The sequence below is a fragment of the Nannospalax galili genome, unplaced genomic scaffold (assembly GCF_000622305.1).
Source record: "Nannospalax galili isolate Female #2095 unplaced genomic scaffold, S.galili_v1.0 scaffold1314, whole genome shotgun sequence".
NCBI classification, from domain to species: domain Eukaryota; kingdom Metazoa; phylum Chordata; class Mammalia; order Rodentia; family Spalacidae; genus Nannospalax; species Nannospalax galili.
The window spans coordinates 678,647-702,887 of record NW_008333976.1 but is presented as its reverse complement, the minus strand read 5'-3'; the positions used below and the strand labels follow the sequence as shown (position 1 = coordinate 702,887).

At 53.8% G+C, this 24,241-nt stretch overlaps 1 protein-coding gene across 7 annotated transcripts in view; it reads right to left on the bottom strand.

The window, feature by feature from the left end:
- Septin9 (septin 9) overlaps positions 1 to 24,241 on the bottom strand; it is a 186,523-nt gene that overhangs the window by 26,031 nt on the left and 136,251 nt on the right. Inside the window, exon 1 of one of the 7 annotated variants that reach the window (XM_008828926.3) lies at positions 7,239 to 7,458. The exons of the other annotated variants lie outside the window; for them this stretch is intronic. The gene's annotated coding sequence lies outside the window, so the exon portion shown is untranslated. Of the gene's footprint in view, positions 1 to 7,238; positions 7,459 to 24,241 lie in introns of those variants that run through there. 7 annotated transcript variants of the gene reach the window in all.

The window sequence follows — 24,241 nt, the reverse complement described above, 5'->3', positions numbered from 1 at the left end:
CTTCCATGGCTAATGCACCCACTTAGCAAGAGAAACACAGAGCCAGGTGGTCCGCTAACCAGGGTGGCCGCCTGCTGACATCACTTACGTCCTTAGGGGAGAGCACTGAGAGAAGGTAGCATTGGAGGACCTTGAATTCCTGATTCTCCTGCCTCCACCTCCCAAATGCTGGGATTACAAGTGTGTGCAACTAACTGTGACTTTCTGCTTCATCGGTGAAAAAACTTTTTTCTAAACACGTATTTATTTACTTATTTGTGTGTGTGTGCTTGTCTGCATGCACCTGTGGAGGTTGGGCGACAACTTCCAGGAGTTGGTTCTGTCCTTCCACCACGTGGGGCCCAAGGATCAAACTCAAGTCCTCAGGCCTGGCAGCAGGTACCCATACCTTGCAGTGAGTCAGTCTCAGGGGCAGCAAGATGCCAAAAGTAGGAGCTGTGGTAGGGCCAGGCAGGAGCCTCCCAAGACACTGGCCAGGTAGGTCCTAGCAGAGACAGGCCAGTACCTGGGCTCTGTTCTGATCCTGAAAGGGTCTCGCGGCCACCCAGCCTCGGTCTGAGGTATCCAACCTACCCCCACTCTCTTCCCTCTTTGCTTTCTAAATGAACCTACATCAGAGCTAAACCAGGCTCTCCCCTGGCTGCTCCCTGACTTTGGGTCTTCCATCCTGAGCCATCCCTTTTAACAGGGCTCTACACCTTACCCAGGAAGCTCTACTCTCTGGAAGCTGAGCCACCCAATTTTCTGCCTGGGCGGGGCTTGTAGAGTGGACAGCACTCTGTCACTGTCCACAAGGCCTCAGTACATAAGCAGCTTAACTGAGAGCCAAGCATCTGACTCCCAAGGACAGCCTTGACCTGGACCCTTCCCACATGTCCTACATAGTCCACACTCCGGAAGTCACCAGCAGGAGGAAGTTAACAACCCTCCTCGGTGCTGGGGAGGCTCACTGGGTGGTGGGAACCTGGCCAACCTTCCCACATGGAGGTGGGAGACACAGATCAGCCCCCTCAGGATGCCAGGGCCCTGCAAAGTGGGGAGAGGCAGTGAGGGGACCTAAATCTTGGTCATTCTCTAATGAAGTCTGCACAATAAGCCTGACTTGTCCTCTGATAAGAAGGAAGTGTGGGGGCTGGGGAGATGGCTCAGTGGGTAAAGGGCCTGCTGCACAAGGACAAGAACCAGAACCCACGGAAAAAGACGGGGTGTGGTGGGTACACTAGTCATTCCAGCATGATCCCAGCACCGGCAAGCAGAGGCAAGTGGATTCCTGGGGTTCCTGGCCAGCCCGCCCAGCTGAATGAGTAAGCTCCAGGAAAAAATAAAGAGACTCCATCCCAAAATACGAGGTGGAGGCTGGGCATGCTGGCACGGGCTTTTAATCCCAGCACTCTGGAGGCAGAGGCAGGCAGGTCCTAGACCAGCCTGGTCTGCATAGTAATTTCCAGGTCAGATGTGGCTACAAGGAGACCCTATCTCGTGTGCCCCTACACACACACACACACACACACACACACACACACACACACACACACACACCAAGCAAGGGAGCCAGGCACCCCCCACAGAGACCTCAGTCACCAAGTCTGCTTGGGCTGGCCCTCATCCACCTGCTCTCTGTCACATGGGAGCCAGCCCTGGAGCCCTCTGACAGCAAAAGGAGCCACAGAACATTTGCATCACGTGTGGCCTGCAAGCCAGCCCAGGGGAGCCCCTCAGCTCCATGCTCTCAGTCACCCATGGCCAGATGCAGGTGAGCAGGGTGCAAAGCCCACTGGTTCCCCAGTACATGTCTGCACTTTCCTCTGCCACCCTATGCCAGGTACGTGTCATCTCTCCACCTCCAGCCACAAACAACAGTAATTTTTGCTCCTGGTCAATATGACGCTGTCCAGCCATCTGTTTCAGAGCCCACAGCTGACCCCCAGCAACAGGCAGTCTCTCTCCAACTCAGCGCGTGCTGCACAAAAGACCCATTCTGTCCCGGAGACCCCCAACCCCTATGCGGGTCCTGGGGGTGTGGGAGTCATTAGGCCCAATACCTTGTCCCTGGGGAGAATATATGGAAACCCAAGAAATGTTCATTTTTGTCCTCTTGTGTATATACCTGTTCATGTGTGTTCACATGTATGTGGGTGCGAGTGCACAAGTGTGTAGGCATGCGGATGCTATAGATCAACGTCAGACGTCTTCCCGAATCACTCTCCACCTTTTCTGGTTGCTAGCTGTAGCCTTTAACGGCTGTGCCATCCCTCCAGCCCGCTCTCCACCTTTGTAAAGAGAAGGTTCTGTGTATTTATCTATCGTGGGGAGAGAATGTGCGCGTACCACGGCACACATGTAGAGGTCAGACTTGCAAGAACTGATTCTCCTTCCACCATGTGGGTCCTGGGGATTGAACTCAAATTGCCAAGCTTGGCAGCAAGCACCTTTACCCACTGAACCATCTCACAGGCCCATCCACCATTTTTTGAGACAAGGTTTCTTATTGAAATCCGAGCTGCAGGGGTAAGCTGGGCTGGCTAGTTTAGGAATCCTCCTGTCTCTGCCTTCTCAGCCCTGGGATTACAGGCAGGCACCAAAGAATTTTTATTTGGGTTCTTGTGAGTGGAACTCAGGTCCTTACACTGGCAAGGCAAACACTTTATCCATGCTATTTCCCAGCCCGTTTTTGTCCTTTTTTCTTAAAAACTCTCACGTATGTGGGAGAAAAGCAGGAAAAGCCTCCCGGGCTGAACTCACCAAAACCACAGAACATTTCATTTGGATTCAAGTAGAAAGTCTACGATCACACAGGCTGGCCATTCATTCATTCAAACATTAACCACGGGAGCACCTAGGTCATTCAGAACAGGGACACAGAGATCGATAAAAAGCTGTCCCCACCAGGTTCCAGTGAGAAGGGCAGACAGGACATCAACATCAGCACAGAACAGGAAAGCCAGCCACATTCAGGGCAGGACCTGCCGGGTAGACCTCCATGGTCCACAGTAAGAGGGGAACTCCCTCTCTGGTTAGCAGGACCTGAAAATCTTATCTCCTCTGCCAGTGCAGGTACCTGGAACACAGCCTGGGCGATAAGAGATGATGATCTGAGGAGAGTTCTGTGTGCATTCCACTGAGGACACAGCAAGGACAACTGTCCCTACAACCACAGATGACTACCATGTGCTTAGCGCCCAGCACCCAAAAGCAGGACAGAAGCCCAGCACAGTGGCGCACTCCTATATTACCAGCATTTAGGAGGCTATGGCAGGAGGAATATGAGCTTAAAGGTCATTCTGAGTTAGAGTCAGACCTTCACAAAGAAACCAAAAGTCAGACCTTCACAAAGAAACCAAAAAGGGGGGGCTGGAACAATGGCTCAGTGGTTAAAAGCACTGGCTGCTCTTGCAGAGGACCCAGGTTTGGTTCCCAGCACCCACATGGCAGCTAATAACCATCTGTAAATCCAGTTCCAGGGGATCTGATGCCTTCTTTGGTAGGCATGGTGATGCATGCCTTTAATTCCTGTTGAGGCAGGTAGATTTCCAATAGACAGAGGCCAGCCTGGTCTACACAGCGAGTTCCAGGTCAACTGGGGCTATAGGGAGACTCTTGTCAAAAAGCAACAAACAAAAAACCCAGTAAATAAATAAACAGGTCAGGTGTGATGGCATATGCCTTTAATTCCAGGATCTGTGAGTTCAAGGCCAGCCTGGTCTACAGAAGCGAGTTAAAGATCAGCCAGTGCTACATAGTAAGACCCTGTCTTACAAAAAACCAAAGGAAGGAAGGGAGGAAGGAGGGAAGAAAGAAAGAACGAACTTAAAGAGAAGACTGGGGATGTAGCTCTGCCGGAGGGTTCTAACGGAGCACACACAAAGTACTGGGTTCAATCCCCAACACCACATAAACCGGATGCAGCAGCATACACCTAAAATTCCTGTACATGGGAGGTAAAGGCAGGAAGAACAGAAATTCAAGGCCATTATTGGCTACCCTCAGAATTTCAGGCCAGCCTGAGCTAGAGACTCTGACTTAGTGTCAATCTTTGTATGGCCAGCCTTCAGCTGGGGTTCCAACTGCAACCTGGGACACTGAAAAGCTAGACTCCCAGAGGATGCCCCCCAGTTCTTGACTTCAGAAAGACGCTATAAGTGATCAAGAGATGGAGGGCCCTGGCCAAGATCCAGTCATTGACCCCAGATTAGAGCATTTATAGACCACACCTAGGCCAACTGCCCTCGCCCCACAACCAGCCACCAACTTTGTACCTTTAATAATATACATTTACATTCATTTACTGGGGGAGGGTGCCTGCCACGGCAAGTGTGTGGAGGTCAGAAGACAACTTGCACGCGTTGGTTCTTCCACTACGTGGGATCTGGGGATAGAACTCAAGTTGTCAGACTTGGTGGCATGTGTCTCTACCCAATGAGCCATCTCACCAGCCCGGAAGCTTTGTATCTTTCAAAGCCCTTTGCGCTGAGCTGTACCCAGCCCTGAAGGAAGCCAAGGCCCCACCCCTCCATCACCAATGGGAATCAACAGGAAGAAATGAGTTGGGTAAGATGGTGGGTAAGACGGTGAACTCAGGGAGCCAGCTGAGGGCAGGCAGCAGGTCTGAGAGCTATAGGAAGCAAGACTCAGGCCCCCCCTCAGGATACATGGCAGAGGTGTGAAGGAAAAGACGGGTGAGCCACTCAGCCCTCAGGAACCAAGACAGACGGGGGGGGGGGGGGGGGGGGTAGTCTCCTGACAGATGCAGAAAGATGGCAGGCAGAGGTCTTAGGTGTGTAGTGCCCATCTCCCTGGGTGCAGCAGGAGTCCCCCACACCTCCCACTGGACTATAATCAAACCCTTCCCTCTCAGAACACAGGGCATGCCACCCCAAGAAGCCTTCCTGGGAAGGCATCCAAGGCTCCAGAGTTCCTGAGGGCAGGTCCCTACCTGCCCAAGGAACGGAGCTGGTGCTCAATAAACAAATCAAAGCTTAGTGCTGCAAGGCAGAGTCTGGGAAAAGAGCCCCAGCTAAGGGCTAGAGTTTGGCTGGAAATATTTTCCCTAAAGACCAGACTGTAGGAAGCGGGCCCCTCTCAGGGTATCAGCTCCAGGACATTTCCTAAAGCCCAGCTGGTAATACTGGTGTAGTCTAAGGTAAGGGTGGCCATGAGGGTGCAGGCATTCTACCCAGCCTCTGTCAGTGATTACTGAGTACTTATTTGCCTACATGCATTAAAATAAAGTTGTTCTTCTCATACACAGGGGCCAGCAAGAGAGGGAGGAAGCTCAGAAACTTCCGGGGTGGTGTGGGAAAGCCAACAGATACCACACTGTGTGAGGGAATGGGAGACCGGAAGCCTAGCTTCCTAGAGACCTTTGACACTGCAGGGAATCTGTGCTGCCCCAGGCTGTGGGGCCCTCTTTTGTCCAAGGGGGCCTCATCCCAGTAGAGCCACCCTATCTGACATGAACATGACATAACAGGAAGCTGGGGAGGATATGGTGGAAGGGGAGGGGAGGGGAGGCAAGAGTTGTAGTGTGGTTGCCCAATGGGTAGAGAGTTTCTGGTCAAGGTCCTGGGGGCCGATCTCACAGATAAGGGCAGAGGATCTGGTACTCCAAGGACTCCACAGGCCCAAGAAGGTCCTTCATGTACCAAGCATGATAAGGCCAAGACACAGACTTTCTGCATTTGGTCTTATGATACACAAACACACTCCAGGAGATGGCACAGAGCCTCAGGTAACTCAACATAAAAATGACCAGGGGACAGAAGGGGTGGGCCGGGTCAGTCACAACTCAGATCCCTGGAGACTAATGTTTAAAAAGTTAAATTCTTGCCAACCATGGTGCTGTACATCTATAATCCCAGAATTCAGGAGGCTGAGGCAGGAGGATTGCTGAGCGTTCAAGGCCAACTTGCACTATTGAGTCAGTCTCAAAAACCAATTTTGTGATGCTTACAAGGGGCCACCTTCTGCAGTTACCTTGTACCCCAAGAGACAAGAAACGAGGGCCAACCACCTTCTGAAAAAAAGGCCTGGGGGGTGGGGAGCTGGCTGCCCATTCAGGAGGCTTACTAAACACATTCTTTTTATTTCCTGAAAAGGAGTCCCCTGGTTGCCAAGGGAAGATGGGCAAAGGGAGTAAGAAACATCTGTATAAATGCCCCAAGGGCCCCCTGCAGAGCAGAAGAGGGTGTCTTTCTCCTTTTCTGGGCTTTCCACACCAGCTCCAAACCAAGTTCCAACTCTGTCCAGCACAGAGCTGCCAGAACCCCGCCAACGGGCTGTGGGGCTGGGCTGTTTCCGCCTGGTACATTTATTCTCAAGGAAAAGGAATCTCACACTTGGGGAACATCCCTGTTCCCCAGGCCTCTGACCAAGAGCTGCGGAGACTTTCCCTCAGAAGATTGGGTGGGGGAGGGGGGCAGCGATGCAGGCCGCAGATTGAAAACTCAGGCTGTCTGTCTGTCCCTCCCTGCTTGGATGCATGGAGCCATGCGCTCTGCTGGCTGGGGTGGGGGAGGTCTGGGGTCCTCCAACATCTTGGCTCAGCTGCAAAGCCCCCTAAAGGGAAGTCCCCTGAGGAGCTAGGTCCTGGCCCCTGGCTCTTAGACAGGGCATGGGTTCCAACACATGGATCCAGAGAGTAAACACCCCCACAACACATTCTCAAGTAAAACAAATGCAGGCCAGCTCCCGCCCTACCCAGCAACGCTCTCCCTGCCCTGCACATCCCAAGAACCCAAAGCCCGACGTGCAGCACAAGCAAGCCCGACCAAGGTGCCCCAAACACTGTGCCGGTGGCCCCCCTGGTCTCTGATGACTGCCTTCATAGAGCAGGCAGAAAGTAATTTCCAGCCAGTGTTGGAAGCCGCCCACTCCTACAGGCTGATAAAGCAATGTGGAGACATTTGGAAAAAACCTTCCACTTCACCTCTGCGCCCCCCCCAAGTCAGCAAAGCCCACCGCAAGGTGGACTGTCTAGAGTCAGCCAAACATTTACAAAGAGATAGCGGAGATCACACAAAGCCCTGTTCTTCCATTCTGCAACCAAATAAAATCTGGTCCCCGCGTGGAGACCCGGCGCCCTCAGCCTCTTGTCCCAGGAAACCCGGGGCTGCTCTGCCAGCCCAAGCCCTGGGGCCACCCGACTCCCGGCCCCGGCCCCCACGGGACGGGCCAGGCGGGCCACCACCTGAAGGCCCCCGGAGCCTGCGGTGCTGGAAGAACAAAGCGCGAGGACTCACCCCAGCAGCTCAAAGTCGGGCTGCGCTGGACGCCGGAGAGCCGCGGCCCGCCCACCGGGTCACATGGCTCGGAGCCCAGCAGAGGATCAAAGGGGCTTTGTGGCCCGGGAACAAGAAGCCTCCCAGAGTGAGGGGCAGAAGGTAGGAGGGCCCCGGGATGGCTGCAGAGGGAGGCTCGGGGAGGAATGGCTCCGAGGGGCTGGGCGAGGGGAGCAGGAGGCGGGGAGAAGGACACGGGCTGCAGGGCCGCAACAGTGGGGTGTGCCTGAGGACCTTGTGTTCAAGAGACCAAGGAAATGCACCCTGCAACCCCTAAAGGAAAGAGACACTGACTCTAGACTAGGGCGGTAAGGAGCCACTTTGTGGACTTTGGAGCCATGCAGCCTTTGCCCTTAATCTGCTCATATTGCACAGGTCTGTGTCTATCTAGAACCTCCCAGCCAAGATGGTTTGCCAATGACACTGCTGGTGGTGCCTGCTCGGCGCTTTCCCAACCGCTCAGATGAAGGGCACGGCCCCTAGTTTTCAGGCAGCCTTCTAAGTTCTAGCACGGACCATCCTCTCCCAATACCCTAACCCCAAAGTCCTGCCCCACGCTTCTGAGCACAGCCACCCAGTTGACAGAGCTCTGCTGGCTGGAACCAAGGAGGTTCAGGAGAGGGACGCAGGGACCTGGCTGGGGCTGGGGCAGGCTCACCCTGACTCTCTGCTCAGGAGCCTCAGATTGTCTTCTAGTTCCTGTTTCTTCTCCCAGCTCCTCCTGTCCTCCCTGGGGACTGGGCAGTGAATCATAAGTCTCCTCCACTCCCCCTCCTGGCACGGCCCTGTGATGCACTGGGCCAGGGGGTCCACAGGATGGGAACAGGGGATGCTGGGGATGGGCCTGGGATCTGCCAGACTCACGGTGATGCCCTAGCCTCTGACCTGGAGTGAGTCACTCCCAAGCTCAGGCAAGGTCATGGTGGCCCCAGGCCAGGTCCTACACTGGGGAGTGTTGGGGGGTGGGATTTGAAGGTTTGCTTGGAGCAGGGAGTTAGTTCAAGTGGAGAGGACCATTTAGTGATACACTCAGGACAGGCCTCAGGGACAGCTGATCTCCACAAACGACTTCCCTCCCCTAGTCTGGAGGAGGAACAACTTTGCCTTCCCCCATCTGTAAAATGGGTACCATCCACTCCAATCACAGCTAAAGGCACATTCAGGCCAGAAAGAAAATCCCTTCGAACAACACATTTCCTTTTTCCCCTCCAGGAGATGATTCCCCAGAGCCTGCCCTCCCCACCACCCTCTGTTCAACCTGGTCCTTGACTCCAGGAATTGGCAGGCAGCAGTGAAGAGGACGGTAGAAAGATTCCTGTCAGCCCATGTAAGGCTGGCTACCAGGTGCTCTGAACAAGCCCTCCCTCCAGAGATGCAGGGCTTCCTCCCCTCTGACCCTCTGGCTCTCAGACACCTTCACTGAGTCTCCAGGTCTCTAGAATCCCTACGGGCTGCTCCCACTCCTGAGCTGCTCAGGCAAACAAACTGATGCTCTCCTCCAGATTCCATGCGTAGGTGACAGCACCAGGATGTTCTACACAAGGTGTCGTGCTGCTCCAACCCTCGCCCAGCTCCAAACAGGGGTCTAGAGAGCACAGAGGTGGCCTCTGGGGACTCTCCCAGTCAGGGAAGTACTCTGAAAGCCACCCATCTGGCAGAAAGCCCAAAGCCTAGTATGCAAGCCACAGATGGAGTCTTAAAGTTTCTAGCTGCCAAAGGAAAAAAAACGTTAGGAATCAGGTGGCATTCGTTTTGATGTGTTTTAATTGATCGCACAGAGCCAAAATATTATCAATTCAAGATGTCACCAATGTGAAAGTGACAGAGATGTTTCACATACATTTTGAAATGCAGAGTGCATTTGAGTCCTCTAGCATCCCTTAGCTGACCTGTGTCCCATGTGACTGTGCTGATTCAGTGGCCCTTCTTGGAGACCCTGGCCACCTCTTGTACCGGGTCTACAAGCCACATTTAAACGTGAAAAGGACAGAGCTCATTGAGACACACACTGTCCAGAGAGTGTTGAGAGACAGGCATGGTGGTCAAGAGGAACAAGAGGGTCAGAGCTTCAGGGTCAGCCTCAGATACAAATCAAGTTCAAGGGCAGCCTGGGCTACATGAGACAAGGTCTCAAAAAAGGGGAGAGTAGCTGGAGAGAGGGCCCAGTAGTTAAGAGCATTGGCTGCTCTTGAAGACGACCCAGGTTCAGTTCCCAGCACCCACATGGAAGCTAACAACTGTCAGTAACTCCAATTCTAGGGGAATCTGACAGCCTCTTCTGACTTCCGTGGGCCTTGCATGACACATGTGCAGTTATATACATGCAGGCATACACTCAGACATGAAAGATAAATAATAAAAGAAAATTTTTTTCCCAAAAAAAAGGAGGGGTGAAGCTGGGCATGGTGGCATGTACCTTTAATCCCAGCACTCAGGAGGCAGAGGCAGGCAGATCTCCGTGAGATCAAGGCCAGCCTGGTCTCCAGGCCAGATGGGGCTACAGGGAGATCCTATCTCAAAAGACCAAAAAAGGTGGTGGGGGTGGGTGGCAAGCTTTGTGTGGTAGCACATGTCTTTAATCCCTGTGCTAGGGAGTCAAAGGTAGGCAGATTTCTGTGAGTGTGTGGCCAGTGTGATCTAATAGAAAGTTCCCAGACAGTCAGGGCTACACAGTAAGACCCTCTCTCCAAAGGAAGAAAAATGAGATGGGGGAGTGCTGGGGATGTAGCCGAGCTGGTAGAGCTTGCTAGCATGCACAAAGCCTTGGAGTTGGTCCCTAGCATTGCCCTATACTGGGGTGTGGTAGTGCACACCTGTGACCCCAGCACTTGGGAAGTGGAGTTCAATGTCATCCTCCACTACAAAGTGAGTTGGAGGCCAGTCTGGGCTACATGAAACTCTAAGAAAAAAATTATGGAGGCCACTGAGAGCCATATCATTGTCCCCTTTGGGGACAGTTCTAAGTTCCACTGCTTCTCTTACAGAATCAACCCAGTGAACCCCTGGCCAAGCACCATACAGCCTACGCCAAAGACACCATCACTGTTACCTTCTCAGCCCTCCACTGACTGTCCCTTCTTACTGATATTAGTTTGAGGGGACGAGAGGAGAGATGAGCCCCACCCCCAGGGAGCCAGCTGCTGGCCTGACTCATTGGGCACTGCCATTCCCCCAGGACTTTTTATGTGTGTGAGTGCAAGATCCAGTGGTCTTAACCGCTGAACCATTTCCCAGTCCTAATGCTTCTTTTTAACAGAGGGTCCTAAGCCTTGAACATGAGGAAGACTTGGGGGCTAGGAAGTTATCCAGGGCCGTTTGCAATAGAAAGCAGAAAACAAGGACCAAGGCGAGAAGGGGAGGACGGACACCCAGGCTACTTCAAATCCTGCCCTTCCGGAGCCTGGGTATCCACACTCTGACTTCCGCTCCATGTAAATCCTTCCAACAGCTAACTCATCATTCTGTGTTTATTTATTCTAAAGTCACATAGGATTGAACTTTAAAAAGAATTTACAGAGAGAGAAAGCAGGCCACTGGCTGCCACGGGTGAGGGGCAGGAACGTGGGGTGAACTCCTTGGGATGTGGGGTTTCCGTGCCGGGTGATGAAAAGGTTCTGGCACAAGAGCTGTGCTGGTCGGTCAGCACTGTGAGAATGCTAGATGTTAGGAACTGCCATGAATGGGAAAGATTACATTCTGCCAGCACAACAGCAGCCCTCACTCCACAGCTGCCCTCAAACTCCAGATCCTCCTGCTTCAGCCTCCCCAGTGCTAGGATGACAGACATGAATCACCATGCCAGGTAGACGTGTGTTTAAAGAAAAGAATTGACTGTGGGGCTGAAGATGTAGCTCACCTGCTAGAATGCTAACCTCGCATTCATGAAGCCCTAGGTTCGATCCCCAGTGCCCCATAACTCAGGAATGGTAGCAAATGCTTGTAATCACAGTACTTAGGAAGTGGAGGCACAAGGATCAGAAAGTTCAAGGTTATTCTTGACTATAAAGTCAAATTGAAGCCAAGCCTGGGCTGCAATGAGACCCTATTTCCATAATAATAGGTGCATAATTATTGAAAACAGGCATAAAAATGACAAAATTTCCATAATAATAATAATAATAATAATAATAATAATAATAATAATAACAATAATAACAACAACAATTTACTATGTTCTTTTTCTTTCCTTGACTCTGTTTATCATTTTGTGCTTTATAACTTAAAACTATCATGTTCTTCTGGGTGTTGTGATGCTCGTCTTTAATCACAACACTTCGGAAGCAGAGGCAGAAGTCTGACCACAGTACATGAGGTGACTGTGAAGTGACAGGGACAGAGATCATAGGTATGGAGCCACAAGCCAAGGGATGCCAAAAGCTACCAGAGCCAGAGAGAAGCCAGGAGCAGGTCCCCTGGCACCTCCTACAGGAACCCACCCTGCCAGGGCTTTTGGCATCAGCCCTGTGGGCCTGACTAGACCTCTGACTTTGAAGACAGTAAATGTCCATTGTTGCAAGCTACATGGTTTGTGTGAATTTATTACAGGATCCACAAAACGCTAATGCGCCCTTTGGCCAACTTGATCTATAGGAACTTAAAGGTTAGCTAGCAGGGAAGGTACGCTAGGCAGGCCACACATCATGGATGGTCTCCTTCTGCACGGATGGGACTCTGAGTCATCTTTTGCCCCTGTCTAATCCACATCCACCAAGTCTTGCCCCAGAGTGGAGGAAGCCCCCCACCCTTTTCTGGGCACCAAACCAATGTGTGGCAGCTGAACGAGCCCCCCACAGTGTCTTTGCACATGCCCAGGAACAGCACATACAGTCGTTGGTGACAAGAGAGGTGGGTGGCATTATGGTTTGGCAGAGGGTCCCACCTCCCCCAAACCAAGAGGAAGATGAGCCCGGTACTGTCTCAGGCTGCCAGCTGCCAGGAAGCACGGGACACCCACGCACCCCTCTGTGTATAGTGCCTTGCCAGCAGAAAGGAGGGCTGTGGTTCTCACAGCCGCATCCTCTCTCTCACACACACATATGCACGTGTTCCCCCGCCCAAAAAAATCCAGCCAGGCATAACACCTCATGGGTGGGGCAGATGCTTCCAACCAAATGCCAAGAAAAACACCCTTCCCGCTCCCCTGAGGCTCCTGTGTGGAGAACGGGCAGGGCTGGTGCTTGAAAGCATGGCTCTGTGCCTGACGTATGTGTCCCAGGGCTCATCCATGTGCCTCCTATGCCTTCAAAGGCTGCTGGGACACCCACAGGCTGTATGTCCCAGTGATAGCCTGGGCAGGTGGGGGACCCCCACAAATGGCCCTAAGGGAAGGCCATGCCCAGGCATGCGTGTTGGGGAGGGAGAGGCCCCTGGAAGGTGTCTGGATGGCAAGGTGGCAGCTTGGAATGGGGCCTTCCCGTGCCAGCTTCCTTCCTTCCGGTTCCTGTCTGGGCCCAGGGGAACATACGCTGCCCCCGTCTCAGGAACAAAATCAAACCCGCTTCTCTGCCTCTTCCAATTGTTGATTCTCCCTCAACAGCCCAAGGTTTGGCCCGTACACAGCTCCTCTCCTCCCAGCACCCACTGCCTCGCCTCTGCCTACCACACATTCACAAAGGCTCTGGAAAGTTTCCTCAGGGGCCATCCCCGGCCACGCCCGCAGACCCCCTTCAGCAGCTGCTCCTGGGGCTGCTTTACCCCTCGCCTCTCACCCTCCTGGGGTGACCTCCCCTCTGTCTCCTTCCTGTTTGGGGTTCCAACTTCTTCCCAGCTCGAAGCCCTCTCTCCAGCCTGCTTCCTACAGGCCTCAGCCCTCCTCCCTCTGCAACCCCTGTGCTTCCTGCCCGTGGACCTCACTTGCCCCCACTGCCCAGGCCCTGCCTCCCCAAGTCCTGGGGCCCTGCCTGCACCCCTCAGTCTGAGCACCCAGCCTCCCCCCAAGTCTTGCTATCCTTCCCCTCTCGTTCTACGGCCCTGTCCCCTCAGCATTAAAGCTTAGCCTTTTCCTGGGTTGTAGCTGCCCCATCCTGACAAACCCCACAAGGTTGGCTGTGGCCCTGTAACCATCCCCAGAGCCCTCACTGCTGCCCCCACTTCCTGTCTCCTCCCTCCCCATGACCCTTCCCACTTGGTCACTCTTTTCCCCACACAGCTTCCTGTCACAATGGAACGCTTCCGTGTCCCAGCACCCCTGCAACACGGCACACAACTTGCTGAAGACACTGTACTCCTCACTGGTCTCCACAGTCTTCCAGACGTCACCACCTCCAGGAAGCCCTCTCTGTGTTCACCATCACAGGTGGCCACCCCCGCCCCCCAGGGTCCATCAGTGGCCTAGAGAACTTGCCACGGATGTTACAGGCCTGTCTCCTTGGTAAGAGATCTTAAAGCAAATATGTGGCCCTCGCTGGCACAGCAGGCTGGGCCCATTTCCTCCTTTCTAAGAGGCCTCACCCCTTCCGGTCTGGAGCAACACCCACTGCAGGCCTTTTTCCCCTCTTAAGAAGCTAACATTGAGCTGGAGAGACGGCTCAATGGTTTAGAGCACTGGATGTTCTTGCAGAGGACCCCTCTTCAATTCCCAGCACCCACATGGAGGCTAACAACGGTCCAAAACTCCAGTTCCAGGGGATCCAATGCCCGCTTCTGACTTCCGTGGGCATTGCATGACACAGGTGTACTTACACACGTACAGACAATACACTCGTACATGCAAAATAATAATAATAATAATAATAATAATAAGCTATCATTAGCTGGGCATGGTAGCACACATCTGTGACCCTAGCATTCGAGAGGTTGAGGCAGAAGGATTGAGTTTTGAGGCCAGTCTGGGCTCCATAGTGAGACCCTGTTTCAAACAAAAGCAGCATGTCTTCTAAATCATCCGATGCTACCTTAGCTTGAAGTGCGGCCCTCGTGTCTCTGGCCAGCTCTTAGCCCAGTGTGGTCACCACCTTGTGTATCGGCCCCAGCGAAGCAGCCCCAGCCCCCCGCCCCCCAGGCCCTCACCTCACCCCCGCCAATACCACCTACATTAGTGGCTGCATACATAGCCGGGAGCCTAAACTCACAACACAGACACACCCTGAAACACCTGAGTATCCATCCAGCCCTGTGGGCTCGCAGGAAATGCTGGGCAGGCTGGGGCTCGCTAGGCTGCTGGACAGGGCAGCTCCTCTCGCCCTAGGACCCATGCAAACCCTCACTGTGAAAAGCTCAGATGCAGGAGTTTCAGCCAAACTCTAAACCTTTTGGGGTTTCCAGGGCTCCAGGCTCAGAAGTCAGGGATGTGGGAAACGGGAGGCACGGGCTGGCCACTTGGCTTCTAGAAACAGGCTTGGTGAAGCCCAGGATTCTCAATCTTAGCAGCACAGCACCACCCACGTAACACCTACTGGGAGCAGGACCCCTTCATGGTAACCTCCCCTACAGGGGGTGAAACCCCACCTTAAGGGAACAAGACCCCACCTGTAGGGTCAGGATCCCACCTTCAGGGAGCAATACCCCCGCCTACAGGGGGTGGAACCCCACCTATGTAGCACAGGACTCTATTGCAGAGGGCAGGGCCCCAGGAGTGTTACCTGAGCCATCCAGACAATCTCTAATGTCTAGTTGAGATTGAGAAATTCGAGTTTAGGACTAAATGTCAACACACCGCGGACATACACAGCTCTGAGCAGTGCCAAGATCAACCTAATGTGCTAAGACACCTCAAGGGTGCTGACTGTGTCATTCAGAACATTCAGCACCTCCCCTGGGGTACCCTAGGTAACCTTTGTGCCACACACTCCCTGGCGTGGGGCTACTGATCCCATTTATGAGTCGCCAGGGACTCGGAGCTCCCACCACCCAGCTCTCCATTTATCCAGGCAACAGGCCAGACAGAGGTCAGTGGGCAGCATTCAATCAGACTTCACCCTGCCCAGCTGGGTGACTGGGCAAATTGATCAACCTCCCTCCCTCCCTCTTTCAGAGCTTAGTGCGTGCATGTAAGCATTCTACCTGGGCAAATTCCTTAGCATCTGAGAGGAAGTTTTCTCCTTTGCAAAGGGAGGGAGAGGGACATGGGGAGAGTCTAAAGATGATGTGCAGGATGGCTCAGCAGAGGATCTGTGAGTGGCAGGCCCCTAGGCTGGTGCAGGGGGTGGAGAGCGTGGGCACAGGCAGCGGGGAGGAAGGGAGCGGCTGAGTGGCTGTCAGTTTGCACAGATGGACACTCCCAGTTGGAAGTGAAGAAAGGAAGTAGAGTTGTTCCTGCCCACGAGCTATATGTGTCTTGTGCTTTAAACAGAGACAGAGTCCAAAAGCTCTTCTGGGCACGTTCTCAGAAGCATACTGACAGTGATGTTGACAGAACAGCATTTCATCCTTATGTACAAGTCAGAATGGGAGGGGCGGCACACCCCAACAGTCCCTCCACCCTCAGTCCGTTGCTCACTGCACCAGTACTAAGGGCCCTGGAGCACTAGCACTGTGTAATGGTTGGGGACCTGGGTGTCTCCCAGACACAGGCCCTAATGTGAGTCAAGATAAGAGGCTGGAGAGAAGGTTCAGCATCAAGGACCCAGGCTCAGTTCCCAGCACCCACACCAGAAGGCTCACAACTGCCTGGAACTCTAGTGCTAGGGGATCCAGTGCCGCCTTCTGGCCTCCACAGGCATCCTTCGTGGCCTGCACATGCATACACTCAGACATACATACATATATAAGTAAATCTTTCTCTAAAAAGTCAAGATGAGAGGCTGGGAGGTTGGCTCAGTGGGTAAGAACACTTGTTTTGCAAAACCATGAGGACCCGAGTTCAATTCTCAGTTCAAACCACATAAAAGGCCTCATGGGCACCTGTAACCCAGGATTGCTGGGACTTGCTGGCTGCCGGCCTAGCTCCAGTTAGTGAGATGCTGTCTCAGGAATAAGGTAGAGTTGGTAGAGCAGAGCACCTGGCATCCTCCGTGAACTCTGCATGTACACATGATACACATGCATGCACATACACAAAGGTAAAGAAGTCAAGGTAAAGTGGCACCAGATGGTGACTCAGTAGCACCTGGCCAGGGCCTGTGGTCCTTAAGGACAGCAAGAACATCTTGGAGTCTAGGTGTCCATAGGAAGTAGGTATCACAGGCAAGGGACTTAAAGGGACAAAGGCCTGCAGACAAGCCCCAGGGAAGCCACTCGGGTGTCTGGGAGGAAGCAGAAGGCTGGAGACCTGGACAGTGGCAACTGTCACAGATTGCTCCTTGGCATGTCCAGGCCAGGACAGGATGATCACAGAGGCTGGAGATCAGGGAGCCACTCTCCCAATCTGCACTCAGCCACTTGGCTCAGAGAAAGCCTCTCATGGCTATAGGCAAGGGCCTAGCTCTGGCAGGATCCCAGGGAAGGGTGGGGTGTGCCTCCTGCCACAGGCCCAGCCTTCCAACCAGAGGGGCCCACAGGCAGTACTTCACACCAGGTGGTCAAATAGAGGCCTGTGCACAAAGTCTCAGTTCTGCTCATTCTGAGAGAGTGGGGCCTTCCCACAGCCAGGGAGGAGACTCTGGAGGACTTTGTGTTAGGGGCTGGAAATCTGGCCTGTATCTACTGCAAGACCCTGGACTGACCCTAAAGTGGCTTTCAGCTATACAATTCTAACAAAAATAAAAGTCACAATAAGGAAGCAGGTCCACTGGCCCACACCCACTCCTTCACCTACGAAAAAGGGGAAGTAACGGTTTTGCTTCCAGTTTCTTTCCTACTAGAGGAAGCAGGGGAGAACTTTCCCCCAGCCCAACCTGGAAGGCTCTAGAAGCACCTAGAATCTTCCAGGGCTGTAGTTATACCAGGCGGCTCCTCCAGGATAGGATCAACTTCCCTTCTGTGTGTTTCTGTTACAATCACGAATTCACTCCTGTGTCACCTCCCTGAGCCAGGTGTGTCGGACGTTAAACTAGGCCAGGGCGTCTACAGGCTATTCCTCAGTGGAAGCTCCAGGGGAGAATCTGTTTTCCAGCCTTTTCTGCCTACACTTCCAGAAGACTCTTAGCCCATCCTTGTCTCTTGAGCTTCATGCAGCCCAATGGGTTGCGCCTCCCACTCTGAAGGACCCTTGGGTGACACTGGGTCTGTGTATATCACTCGAGGTACTTCTTAATCTCCTCAGGACTGGCTTCTGGGTAAGAGTAACTCTATCAGTACACTCAATGAAACAGGCTTTAGACACACCCCAGGCTCAGCAGTGAGGCGGTGGACAGCTCTGACCTCACATGACAGCTTGAGGGTAGGACTGGTTAGGACCACAGACCCCTCACCCCCAGGCTGCCTGCTTGGGCTCAAATCCCTAATACCTCTGAGGTAAGTGGTGGTGTCTCAGGGCAGCCCTCACTGTTGACTTGCGGGGTGTGTGCACAGCATTTGGAGCAGTACCCAGCATGCATCTGCAACCATCTGTCCCTTTGGCACAGAGTGGCCTCATCCCAACAGCCTCTCAAACCTCTCCAGGTGTTCAAGTGCACGGCCCATCCCAGGGACACCTGAACACCCCACCTGTGGGTGGTCACACCTTCCCCATACCATGCTGTGAGCAGATACTGGGGGCTCCCCACCCAAAAGATACCAGGATGACACTAAGGCAGGAAAGAAAGACAGGGAACTAAGGAGACGTGGGAAGGAAAAGAATCTGGGTGAGTCGAGAATTCCAGCACAATTAGCAGCATTTGCTGTGAAGGCCTGCAACACAGCAGCAAGATTCCTTTTATACAATAAGAATGTTAAAATGGCCCGACTCTGTTCCCAGAAGTGAGCCTGCACATTTCTGGGAAACTCACAAACACTAGAATTCATTTACAATAAGAACTATCTCAGCTCCACCAAGTGACCCTTGTGACCCAGGGCTTTCCCCTTGTCAGCTGGAACCCCATCCAGGGCATCTCAGAAACCACCTGCAATCTCACTTAAGTTCCCCAGCAATCTTTCCTCGTAACTTCAGGTCCTACACGTGACCGGAAACACTTAAGCATGACCTTCTTGAGAAGCCCACACCAGCAGGGGCTTCCCTGTGTGCAACTCTCTTCCCAAGTGTTACTTTTAATCAACCCCTGTGCTCAAGCCTGTGTTAAAAATCTCATCTTAATAAACTCCAACTCTTATCTGCACTGGCTCAGCCTGAAATTCTTTTCTGTAGTGGGTTCAAGAATTCAGGCTCCCTGTGAGCAGAGGTCTCTGAAAAGAACTCTTCACACAGACAATGCCAACTGTAGTGAGCTTCCAGAACAAGCTGTGTGTGTCGGTGGGGGGGGGGGGGGGTTCCTAATTTAACTTCTGACCTGGGGCGGGGCCGGGGGGGACTCTCTGGGGAACGCGGCGGCCCCGCGGCATGCGGGCCCTCGGCCACCTGGGGGGGGGGGGGGGGGGGGGGTGTTCCTAATATGACTTCTGACCTGGGGCAGGGCCTGGCGGAACTTCCTGAGGAACCTGGCTGCCCCACAGGGGCAGCTCTACAAGTGTGTAGGTGAATGTACCCAGGGGACAGAAAGCAAGTCTCCCACTAGGGTAGGCGAGATCGCTCAGCAGGTTAAGGTGATTGCTGCACAAGCCTGGTGACCTGAGTTCGATACCTGGAACCCACTTAAAAGTAGGAGTAAGCTGACTCTAGAAAATCGTTGTCTGACCTCCACATGTATGCTGTGGCATACACACACACACACACACACACACACACTATGAATGACTACATTTTGAAGCCATGTGGTGGCTCACGCCTTTAATCCCAGCACTGGGAGACAGGAGCAGGTGGATCTCTGTGAGTTCAAGGCCAGCCTGGTCTACAAAATGAGTCCCAGGCCAGCTGGGGATACAGGGAGACCTTGTCTCAAAAAGAAATTAATTAATTAGTTAGTTAACTAAAGAATACATTTTGAAAAAGAAGTCCTCTCCACAAATGTCCCTAGCTCTAATTCTACACAGGTGAATCTCCAGCCACTATTGGGGCTCATGGTAGCTCTCCTGGGGTGGCACTAAGTTACCCGGCAGGATGACTAAGCAGGCCGGGTCCACAATAATAGTGACTACTGACCCACTGGTGGCCACTCAATAGAGCCATCAGGAGACCAGTATAGTCACCACCCCTCATCTGGTCCCTCACAGGCAGGGCAGTCTCCTGACTCCCAAAGTCCCTCCCACCTCACTTAGGGATCCCAGGAGGACAAGTGCCCCCTTCCTACATGGGAGTAGGAGACAGCCTCCCCAAGTTCCGGCCACTGGTTCCCCACGGAGGTCCAGGTGAGGTAGAGCAGTGCTCTGCCCCCGCCCCCCGTCCTGGGCTACACTGCAGAGGCCTCACTTCTCCGCTCCAGCCTTCTAACCAACTCTGCAGCAAGCAGTCGTTTCCCTAGCTGTGTGGCCTTGCTGGGGCCAGATGGCTAAGGTGTAGCCAAGGGGTTCTCTGGACTGCAGCAGTTGCTGTGGGGGAGATATCAGGATTTGGCTGTGTGACTGCAGTAGTTACTTTGCCACCCTGCATCTGTGGTCTTGTGTGATTGAGGCCTGGTCTCACCCTGGGTGCCTTACCTCTAGCACTTTCTACTCACTCCTCAGCAAACAAGGCCTTCTAAAACCCACCTACACTTCCTGTCTGATAAAATCTGAATACTCCCCCCCACCCCACCCCCATCTTGCTATGTAGCCCTAACTGCAGTGTCACCCAGGCCTTCCAAGTGCTGGGATTGCAGGTGTAAATTACCACGTGCCTTACAGGTGTTCTTGCTGCTCTAGGCCACACCGTGGCACCCTGACTCTCCCCTAGGATTTTTCCCAATGTTGCAGGGGAACTAACTCTTGCCCACCTCCACCCAGTAAGACCAAGGGTCAGGCCACTCTCCTGCAGGGAAAAGATTCCAGCCTGGAGGAGAAGGGACTGCAGGCAGAAGAAAAGGGAAGAGGGAAGCGGGGGACCCTCCCCTCCCCCACTCTGCTGGCTCAGGTCCAGGCCTCCACTCCAGCAGGTCCCACCCCCATGGGGGGGGTGGTCGTTACTCTGCCAAACCCCAGTAATGAATCCCACATTCACCAGGTCTCCTTACTGGCTGGAAACCCTCCCTCTGCTGTCTGGCTGTGCTCTGAACAGCTGGCCCACAGAAGGTGCTGGAGTTGAGCTTGGAGAGGGGCCTGCAGAGTCCCACCCGCCCCTTCCTCTGCAGATAAGGCCCCTCTGTTTCACCCTCACCCTGGGAAAGCTGTAGAGGGAAGTGGATCTATATTAACCCTTTCATGCAAGGCACATCCTCAAGGCCACCTCGCCCCAGCAAAGGTGCTCGCCACCAGAACAGAAACAGCCTTGAAAGCACTGAAAGCAACTTCCAATGACATGTTTCCTACACCAAGGGCTATCTGCCACCCAATGCCCAAACTGTGCCACCATCTTTCTAGGAAGAGATGTGTTTCTCTGCTTCCAGTCAGGTGCAGGTCTGGTGGCCCTGTCACCCCACTTCTCCCTGAGGCAGACAGAACTTCTGTGTGAGATAGAAGCTATTCAGCTGTCTAGTCACACATGGAGAGACTACAGAATGGGTTCCTGGAGATTCACTCCAGAGTCCAGCCTTGCCATTAATGAACCTATTGTGTGACCCAGGCCAAGTCACTGAACCTGTCTGGGCCTCCCATTTCCCACCTTAACAAGGAGGAAATGAAGAGGCCAGTGGTCAATGACCGTGGTTAGTAAAGAGACCCAATTTTTTTTTGGTCTTTTTGAGACAGGGTCTCCCTGTAGCCCCAGCTATCTGGAACTCACTATGTAGACCAGGCTGGCCTTGAACTCACAGAGATCCGCCTGCATCTGCCTCCCGAGTGCTGGGATTAAAGGCGTGCGCCACTACACCCAGTGAGACCCAAATTTAAATGATGTCTGCCATACCCACAAGCTGTGTGTCCTTAGACAAGCTGTTCAACCTCTCCGTGCCTTCAGTGAAACAGTAATAATGGCAGATTGGATTCAACAAGGTATTCACTCTGGGTAAGGAGTCTTTAAGACATTGCAGGTCCGTGGCAGGCCCTAGTTACCATCAGCTACCACAGTGCCCCCAATCAATGTGAGTCCAGAGGGGTTCAGGGCACCCTTGCAGCCTGATGCCACACCAGTTGAAAATGACAGAATTTGTCTCATCTCAGAAACTAAGCAGAGTCAGCTTGGTAGCGCTTGGATGGGTGATCTGGTAGATAAGGATGCATACCCTGCTTCCTCTGAGCCCGCCTTCACTCCAACAAGAGCCACAGCTGGAGTCCAGTGTTAGTTCCGGAAGTGACCTCTCTCTGAGTCAAGAATCAGAGACCCCCGGGCCGTCCGGATATGAAGATGCTATGCCTCTCTCCCTGACCTCCTCAAATCCACACTTCTCTCTCCTGCTCCCAACCAGCTTTGCTCCAGTCCCAAGAGCAAACACTGACCTTCCTGTTCAGCCATGGTGTCCAGGGTGGCCTGGGATCTATGGCTTGACCCTAGACTACACAGGGCTGTCCTGCAACTCATGGAGGGTTCCCAGAAGACAGCAAACACTGCCACCCCCATTGGTCACATGCTCAGCCCACCAGTGAGGAAAGCACACAGTTTAACGGGAGCTCGTGGACTGTGTTCCACAAACCCAGGAAAGAACCTGCAAAGCTGTGGAGTCCTGCAGATCTGCTGTCCTCGCAGACCCGCAGAGATGGTGGCTGCTCTCTCTACCTGTGAGATGTTCCCGGGAGCCCTGAGAAACTAAAGCAGTATCCTAAGCCACACCCTGACAGGTGCTGAGCCCCAGAGCCAGAGCTCCAGCCAATCTTGCTCCAGGCGGCACAGCCATGTCTCAGGGAAACGTCTACAGAAAGCAGGCCAGTGTGGATGGAGCTGCCCAAGCTGAGGATGAACCCCTGTCACAGCACAGGCCTCCTGGAGACACGTCACGATGCAGCCGCCCACAGAAGCGAAACCTGAGAACCTTGGACAAGTGGCCATGTACATATGCCACAATCGTGGCTCATCCTGACAACAGAGCCGACACAAGGAGCATAAAAGGAGGCTGAAAGACGGTTCTGGAAGTCCCACTGGGCCCCCCCCCCCGGGATTCCCACCCCCCCTTAGCCCATCCCCCAGCGAAGGCGGAAGGGCTTAATTACTACCATACGGAAGATGGAGCATATGCAGGAGGTCGGGGCAGCACAGGAAGCCACACTGAAAGGCCAGTGCCTGGGCCGGGGACCCCAGGAGGAGGAGGAGAAGGCAGGGGCGGCCCCGCAGTAGATGCAGGGGAGCAGCCGCAGCCGGCTGGCCCAATCCCGCTTTTCCTCTGCACCCTCATCCCCACCATGTCTTGCCTCTCGGCCCATCACGGACAGCTGCTCACACTTGAGGCTCAGTCCAATCCCTCTCAGGGCCTAGAAAGCCAATAGGTCACAGCACAGAGTGCAGCTGCTGCTTCCGGGGAAGCTGTGCCAGGCTCCAGGGGAGTGGGGTGCCGGGGAGGAGAGTTGGAGAAGCAGCTGAGGCCCGGCACCTTCTGGCTGCCAGGGCACAGGAGCAGCTCAGTAACAGGAAGTCCACACAGACCCAGCCTGGGGGAAGAGGGCCTTGCCCTGCTCCCCCTAATGCAGGAGGGCCGCCTGAGCAGACCCTGTCTGCCTCTCTTGTCCAGCCCCTCCCTATACTAGGGAGCCCCTGCTTGCTCTGCCAGGGGGCCCACCACTGAGTTTCAGTCTCAGTGTCACATAACAGGCCGCAGCTGGGCTGCAAAGTTGCCCTGTGACCCTCTCCGGGAGGGGCGTCTCAGAGGGTTTCCTGGATGGTGGAAGAGGCTCACAGGAAGGGGCTATGCTGGCGTGGGCTGAAGTATGGGGGTGGGCATAGCAGCCAAGAACAGACAGCAGGAAGGAATCTTCCATATCATCCTTGGACTGCCGGGGCTCAGGGACATCTCATTTTGAGCATCAGTAAATTTCCCCTTGCAGCTGAAGCCACCTGGAGCCTGGGCTTTCTGCAGCTACAAACCCAACACATCTTGTCCCAGGAGCCCTACGAAGTGAGGAGCTTTTCTGACTTGAAGTGCCTGCAGCAGGCAGTTTCCTCTCAGAGCCAAGAGGCTAGGGGCAACCAGGAGAAGGACCATAGTGGACTGTGCTCTGTGAGAAGAGAACTGTGGTCTGCACCTCGGCTCCTGTCAGCAACTGTGTCTCCACGTGTGTCCATCCCCCTCATGATGGCTTCCAGGAAATGCTTTCCATCCCCTAGTCAGCATCCTGAGATCCATTAACACCCTGAGAAGGGGAACACTGGTGAGCACCACTGTTTCCAGCACCTCACACCCCCCCACCAGGCTCCCCAAACCCCATTCCCTTATTCCACAGCTCACCCCCTGTGAACACACCAGGAAATGGAACACAGAGGCGTTAAGCAGTTGACTGGTCACACACCAAGACTGTTTTCCTTTGGGCCCCCTGAGGATGGATCTGGAGGGCAGAGCAAGGGATGAGCCAAGAGCTGCACAATCTAATTGAAAGTCAGGAAACAGGGCTTTGTCCCACCTCTGCCTCTCAGTTCTGGGGGACTATACAGAAAGGCATGCAAGTGCATGGGTGGGTGGATGAGTATTTGGGTGGGTGGGTGAGTGGATGGGTGATGGGTAGATGCGTGGGTAGATGGGTGGATGGATAGATGGCTAAGTGGGTGGACAGGTGGGTGGACGGACAGACGGACGGAAGGATGGACAGACGGACAGGTACCTGGGCAGATGGGTGGGTGGACAGGTGGGTGAATGGACAGATGGATGGGTGATGGATGGATGGGTGGGTAGATGGGGTGGGTGGAGAGGTATATGGGTGGGTAGATGGATGGACGGAAGGAAGGAAGAAAGGAAGGAAGGAAGATGGGTACATGGACAGGTAGGTGGATGGATGTTTCATGGGTGGGTGGATGGGTGGGTGGGTGGATGGATGGTTGGGTGGTGGATGGGTGGAATGGT